This window comes from Telopea speciosissima, chromosome 10 (assembly GCF_018873765.1).
Source record: "Telopea speciosissima isolate NSW1024214 ecotype Mountain lineage chromosome 10, Tspe_v1, whole genome shotgun sequence".
In the NCBI taxonomy this organism is placed as follows: domain Eukaryota; kingdom Viridiplantae; phylum Streptophyta; class Magnoliopsida; order Proteales; family Proteaceae; genus Telopea; species Telopea speciosissima.
The window spans coordinates 57,221,380-57,228,726 of record NC_057925.1 but is presented as its reverse complement, the minus strand read 5'-3'; the positions used below and the strand labels follow the sequence as shown (position 1 = coordinate 57,228,726).

The 7,347-nt window shown below is 39.1% G+C and overlaps 1 pseudogene; it reads right to left on the bottom strand.

Annotated features, from left to right (window-relative positions):
* Positions 1–1,638: 1,638 nt before the first annotated feature.
* LOC122641890 lies at positions 1,639–6,042 on the bottom strand (annotated as a pseudogene).
* Between the last annotated feature and the right edge of the window lie 1,305 nt (positions 6,043–7,347).

The following is a 7,347-nucleotide window of genomic DNA, read 5'->3' as shown; positions in this document are numbered from 1 at the left end:
TTGATTGAATTAGACTTTGAATTTTGATACGTAGCTAATACAAGACATGTACTTGCTATCCATTGGTTATAATTATTGTCACATTGTCATTTCACATGGCACAATGACATGGGCCATCTTGATAAGCTTATGAAGGCTAGATTGTTCAAATGATTTTTTCCTTTATATTTAAAGGGAAGTAGTTTTCTGTCTGGGAGTGTGGCTTACGCCAGCACTTGAATTTGTCTCTCTCCTCCTCAAAATAAGGGGACGTAAGTGTCTTCTCATATGGGGAGGAGAGAGAAGCTGGGGGTACGATGTCTTGTATTCCGTCGCTTGATTTATGGATTGTATTATCGACCTAGAATGCATTTCATCTCAGAATGCTTTATCAACCTAGAATGCATACCTAACCAGCCTTTATCTCATGTGGCAATATAGCAAATCCTTTAATTCCCATCCTATCAACATTTCATGAATCAGGAGCCTGATACCCTACATGCACTACTATGTCATTATCAGGTAATTAACCTCAACATAATCACACATAGTAATATGAGTTGTTTATGAATGGGTCCTGCAGATGCTTATGCCTTAACCTTGCTGCTTACCTCGTGCCTATTGGAAGGTCTGATAAGTTTGCAGGGGTAGGCTTGTAGACATGGGATTTGCTTTTAGTAACTTAACAAAAGATTGGAAATCAAGAGAAATCCAATAGTGATCGGAGTGTCAATACATGTACATAGACATACACAGATATGTATGCCGATACACATATTGATATTTGATTGGATTAGGCTCTAAAATTTGATTAAGAGCATATCCAGTGCACGGGGCTCCCGCTACTGCTGGGTCTGGGGAGGATCATAATGTACGCAGCTTTACCCCCCTTGTCACGAAGAGACTGTTTCCAAAGACTCGAACCCAATGGAGTAACCTTACCATTGCACCAAGGTCCACCCTCTAAAATTTGATGTGCCTGCTAATCTGGACTATGTCGTTTTCCAATGCTGTGAATGGTCATTCTTAAAAGATATGAGCAGGAATCTTCCACAAGTAACACTTTATTATGACCTTTTTTTCATTTTCATAGGTGCCATCTATAGCTACTGCACAAGAATGTCCCTATAGGCGAAAGTGAGAATCTGCCCACCAGATAAACCACATCCCTTCAAGAATATCAATTTCCAATCTTCTACAATTTAGTTTAGGCTGCTTGCCTGTTTCTGTTGGACCTTTATCCCCTGAGGTTCGCTGATCGGTACGGTTGTGCGGTTCCTCTCATAGGGGGGGCTGAAATGACCATTCCACCCCCTGACCGAACACACTGCCCGGGTGGGATCCACCCCCTTTTATTAGAGGCACTAGAGAACCGTACTGGGCAGGGGAACCGCAGGTGATAAAAATTCGTTTCTGTTTCGATGTAAATTGCCCAGAAGTAAAACAAAAATTGTAGTAAAAAAACAAGTCTCTGGCAATAAAATTGTGGGGACTGCTGTAGGACTTTACAGCCCTTTGCTAGCATTCAGGTGGATCAGCGGGGCTAGCTGCAGGATGTTATTGCAACAAATCCTTTACTCTGGAACCTTATATTTAAGGGTCAAAACTGAACACAGAATATTCTTTTGACATTTTATTGCACAATCTTCCAGACAAAACAGAAACTCAGATCCTGTAACACTAAGAAAGATGAAGTTTAAAGCAACCAGAGGTTTACAAGTCTCCACTACTATTTTATTTTATTTTCTTATTTTTGACTTACAAGTTACAACAAGCTTTGGGAACTAAAAAAGCCTTTATCCTTCAAGCTTTCGACAGCTTCCTTCAGGCTCACCTCCAGGGGAATGAAATTGATGCCCAACCTTTTTGCTTTCTCCTGGGAAACTTGGTAGGTTGGCACATAAGGCTTGTCACTTGCGCACCTGTCAAGAATGAAAAGTCAATATTTTATCTTTTAGAGTAAAGGGATCAGTTATAGAGATTAAGTTAAATCCCAAATTTGGGTTTCTGAAACAACAAAAAAGCATTCAAAAGTTCTCCTGAATAATGAGAACATAATTTCTTACATAGCAGTATGTCCAAGGGAACTTTTTAGCATGTTCTTTAAGGTGAAAAGCAACTGACACAAGAAAATCTTTTAAACTCTATCTATTGAGGACCATTATCATGGACATTTTTCTGAGGAGAGGAAACGTCGTGTATCTTGGAAATGGTTACGTGTTCTAGAACTTCTAGTGACCCTGATCATTGAGTACTGACCAAACCTTATGCTACTCCCATCTTTAAAATGTCCAAACCTGTAAAATTTAGGTAATAAATGATGTGTTCATAATTTAAATATTTCAACCTCAAAAAGAGGGAATGAAGATATGAGATCTTTCTTCCCATCTTCCCTGAACAGGAAAAAATCCCTCCATGAAAGTAGTTACCTAGTCTTGCAGAAGTGATAGGCTCATTGATTTCAAGATGCTAATGAAATGAGGGATGATTTTTGGGAGTGGTTTGACTATATACATGAGTTCAGAGCTTGCATTTGTGAAATTCTGGCAGGATCAATCCCCATTGTATATATGTCATTAATTAATTACAATACAGCAAGGACTCTACAGTCCTTGCTGAAGTAGAGAACTAATAGGGGACTCACTAACATACTGATTATAACAACTAGAAACACAATAGATATAAACTAATGACTACTGCAGGGACTGACAATAATACCCCTGCAGTATATTACAAACACATAACTTAACAAAGGGTAAATGTTACAAATATTTATCTGCATTAAAAAATAAAAAAGAAATTAAGGACACAAAGGAAACATCAAACTGGAAACATGTCTTCAGAGAGAACATACATGTTTGACACAGCATGGTAGGACAAGTGAGAAATCTACAGGGAGATTGTGTCCAACAAACCAAAGTGAAATGTGATTTGTGATTACAGGAAGTTGAATATCAAATCTCAGTTCATATATTAAAATTAGAAAAAAAAATGTAAAATTACAAAGAAAACATAATTTACTTGATAGAATGAATCATTGAACCACCAATAAAAAATGGATCCAATAAATTAATAGAACTTTTAATCAAATGTCTCCTATTTATTTCAGTTGATATATAAACACTAGACATTTTGGTTTTCAAAACTTACTTTTTTGGAAGGTTTAAAGTTGGATAAAGTTCATGCAAAGTTTTCACCATCTGTGAATAATGAACAACTCTCTCGACTAAAAGATATCTTCCATTGGCTGAAGGAATCTCAAATGCAAGTATATGTGCATCTGCAACATCTTTAACATTAACCCATCCCAATGTTGCATTGGGGAATGTCTGTGCTCCTGCAGAAAAAACCTTGGCATTAATATGACAAAAATGACATTTATCATAATAAATACATACTTGTACAATACATTTTCATTTTACTTTCTAATAATCATATAAAATGTATTCTCTTAAAAGAGTCACTAAATTGTTTACAATATTGAACAAAATGTTATGGAATCAGTGTGAAACTTTTACTGTATTCAAGTAATAGACTTTATGCTCGCAGCCACTTGGGGATTATGAGTGTCAACAAAAACATACAACAGAAACCAAAGAATATTTGTTTTTTAAAGGGCTCACCCAGAGAAAGACAATTGGCCGGCTATCAATGTTATATTTTGAAGCAGCTTTTCAAGGATCTTTATCCCCTCCAGTTCCCTGCCCGGCCCAGTTCCCCAGTCCCCTTAACAAGAGGGGGGAGGGGGGCACAATGACCACCCTACCCCTGCCCAGGTGGGATCCACCCCCCCTTTAGAGGGACTGGGGAACTGGGTCAGGCAGGGAACTGGAGGAGATAATTTTCCGCTTTTCAATACCCTGAAGAATACCATTCTCATTCATGTCCATGTTCATGGAAGGCATTCTAGGAAAATTACCTATTATTTGGGATGTACTGGGGTATAATGTTTACTCACCAGGATGGGGGAGAGGGGTGCACGAGAGGAAACAAAAGGATGTGGGGGTGAAGGGAGAGAAAAGAATTTTAACAGTAGGTGAGTATACCATTTATTAAGTTCAGAATTGCTTCAGAACTCGTATTAAGGGTTGGCTGTTAAAGAGGACCAATCACCATTCCAGGATTTATCGTAACCATGTCCATCCCTTTCTCCTTTGCAAATTTCCATGCAGCTTCCTCAGCCAAGGTCTTCGAAAGTACATACCACATCTATAAGAGGGACAAAAGCTTGTTAGATATATTGGATCAATAAATTAGTAATCTGCCCCATGGTAACAATTTCATTCTGGGCTATTAGCTCAAAAATAAGTTTTCTTATGATGAAAAGATAAAAAAATTAGTGCAAAAAAAAAATATGGGAAAAGGAAGTACGCACCGTCAGTGTGTACATCCCTCTCACAGTCTCTCTCCTCTCACCCCTCTATCTCCTCATTAAATATGTGGGCCTCCCTTCTCTCACATCATTAAATATATCATTTCGCTACCTGCTATTGGCTTGACATGCAAGAAGCCAATATAAGCGGGCAGCGCATCAATCCCTTTCCCAAAAAATATGAGCACAACAGAAGATTCAAAAGCCTAAGTAAGACATTTCACAGAGCCAACTCTATAATGTAAAGGGCTTAAACACCAAAAACTAACAAGACTGCAAAAATATACACACCTTCAACTCCTTGCAAATATTTGGATCTGAAAACCAAGTCTCGTCAACTACCACATCTGGCGTTAGAGGTTTTCCAGTGAATAAAGCTGCAGCTATAGAGGATGTGATAACAACTCTTTTAACAGATGGAGTTTTTGCACAGGATCCAAGAATATTTAGAGTTCCCTTTACTGCAGGATCAATTAATTCAGCCTGAAATACAAAATAGAACAGAGAATGAGCGTTTATCATAGTAGTAAAGTAAAGCTTTATTGGAAAGTAAAGCTGTGAAAGCTTCAAGGCTAAACAAAATTATAAAACGAAAAATAGCAGTTAAAACTATCTCGATGGATGTAACAGGGATGAACCTGTGGATCCTTGACTGTTTGATTAAAGGGAGATGCTGTGTGAAAAACTCCTTCGCACCCATCAACTACACAATCAAATGATCCTTCTTCCAGTAAGTCTGCTTTAAATAAGTGAAGTCTTTCCTTCGCCCCATCAAGGGCAAGTAAATGTTCTGTTTTCTTTGGATCATCTGTGACAGTATGTGAACAGAAATTAATTTAATAAAACAATGAGTAGATAGACATCCTTAGCCTGTAATGAGTAAGACAAACAAAATTTTCATTATGTTGTAAGTGCTAAGCCTAATAATGCCTTGAAGTACTCAGATGAGAATGGTATGTTCTATGTGCATAAGAAAAAAAAGAAACAGTAAAATCTATTGTGCCATGGAATTTAATCCTACATCGGCAGTGCTTAGGCTATGAACTATGGATATAAGTGATGGCCAACCTTCACATGACATGACGCATTTTAAAACCGTGTATGCAACAACACTGATGTCAATGAGGACCACACCAGCATACTCTTGTCACAGATGACATTTCCAATCAACCCATTTGCAAGAGTAAATGTGTAAGACTTCACTGCATGTTTCAGAGTAAGCATTACCACGACAAGTTATTATCTGATCTCCTGGAACTAAAGAACCTTGGAAGTTAGAACTCAAATTTAAGGGAGGATTTGAGTTGATACGGTCAAAACCTCAAATGGGTAACCTCTAAATCAAAATAATGGTACCAAATAATACTAACTGAAGACTGAAACAAGTAACCCAGAATCGAACCTCAAAGTGGAGTAGATACAACAGAGCATACAGGGGACAGGAATTAAGAGAGAGAAAGAGAGAGTTAAGAAGATACAATACTGACTTGGGTCGCGAACAGAAGCATTAACAGTGTATCCTTTGGCGAGCAGAAGCTTCACCAGCCACGAAGCAATGAACCCAGAAGCACCTGTGACGCACACGGTCTTCCCCGGAGTACTCATTCTTCCTCTGATTGCTTGGTTCCTTTGGTCTCCTTGGGTAGTTGATTCTGGGCAGGGAAATGGTGAGAGTAGGGAGAAATGATAAATGGCACAAGTGTACTAGAATCTTGCTCTGATGTTGAAATTTGTCTGTAGGGAGGGAACGCGTAGCTACAGTTATACGGTAATGTCGACATGTATCATCAACCCAAAATTAGAAACAAGACAATAGCAATATGGTCGAAATCATGCATGGATTAGAGGAACAGCGTTGGGGTCTACCTGTCAAGTGTTATACATAACATCTGTGTTTGGGAAGAGAAGGAAATGAAGAACAGAACTCCCATCACAGCGACACCTTCAACTTCACCTTCACAGCTTCCGACCAAAATTGGTTTTAAGTTTTAACTCCCAACTCCCCACTCCCCACTCCCCAATCCTGAGTCCAGAAATGGAAATGCCGTTGGATCGGTGAATCACCGAGATCCTGATTCTGATCCCAATATTGGCCTATTCCTATAAAAAAACCTAAGAATCACTGAGTTTTTAGATCTGAGGACCGATTCTTACCGATTTGAACCCCGATTCAGTGTTTTGAGAAATTGCTAGCAGCCTACAATTTGTATTGAGTTCAGGGTAGGCTGCAATCGGGCCATAAACGGGTGGTGCCAGTCGGTCTCAATTGGGCGCCCATTGGGCTACAATCGAACATTGTTACTGAATATTTCCACAATCGGAATAGGAACCGGATTATCCGGTGTCGGCTCAACAACCCTGGTATCGGAACTCCAATTAGAACTTGGAATTCCAGATTGATTATGGTATGTAAGGAGAAACCTTGAAATGAGGTTTAAATCTCCCCATCCACAGGTTGCGATTTTCAAAAGAGTCTTGGTTTGGAAAAGAGTCTGAACCCTTCAAAAACCAAAACAATTAGGATTTAGGAATTTGTACAGAAGCAGGTAATATGCAAGCACAGTGGTGCAAGCTCATATAAATGATTTGCACAAGGAGCTTTGGTCACACACTGCATTGGTTTGCACTCAGCCTTCTCTGTTTCAGTTTTCAATATTATTAACCAGCTGATTTACCCCATAGTGGAAGGTTGTGCTTGGCGCGCTGGTCAAGTGCTCACTTACTGAACGCTTGGTCATGGGTTCAAGTACTGGAAATAACCTCTCTGGAAACACAGGGGTAAGGCTGCATACATTTGACCCTCCCCAGACCCTACTAAACACGGGAGCCTTGTGCACTAGGTAAGGCTTAACACATGAAAATGTGACTTAAGGCAATGTGTTTTGGCTTGTAGAATGCCTCTTCTGAATTGAATTACTACATGAAATCCCCACGAAACTGCTTCTATGCGTATCCGGTTATACTATTCAATGTGGATGCACGAACTAGAGTGATTC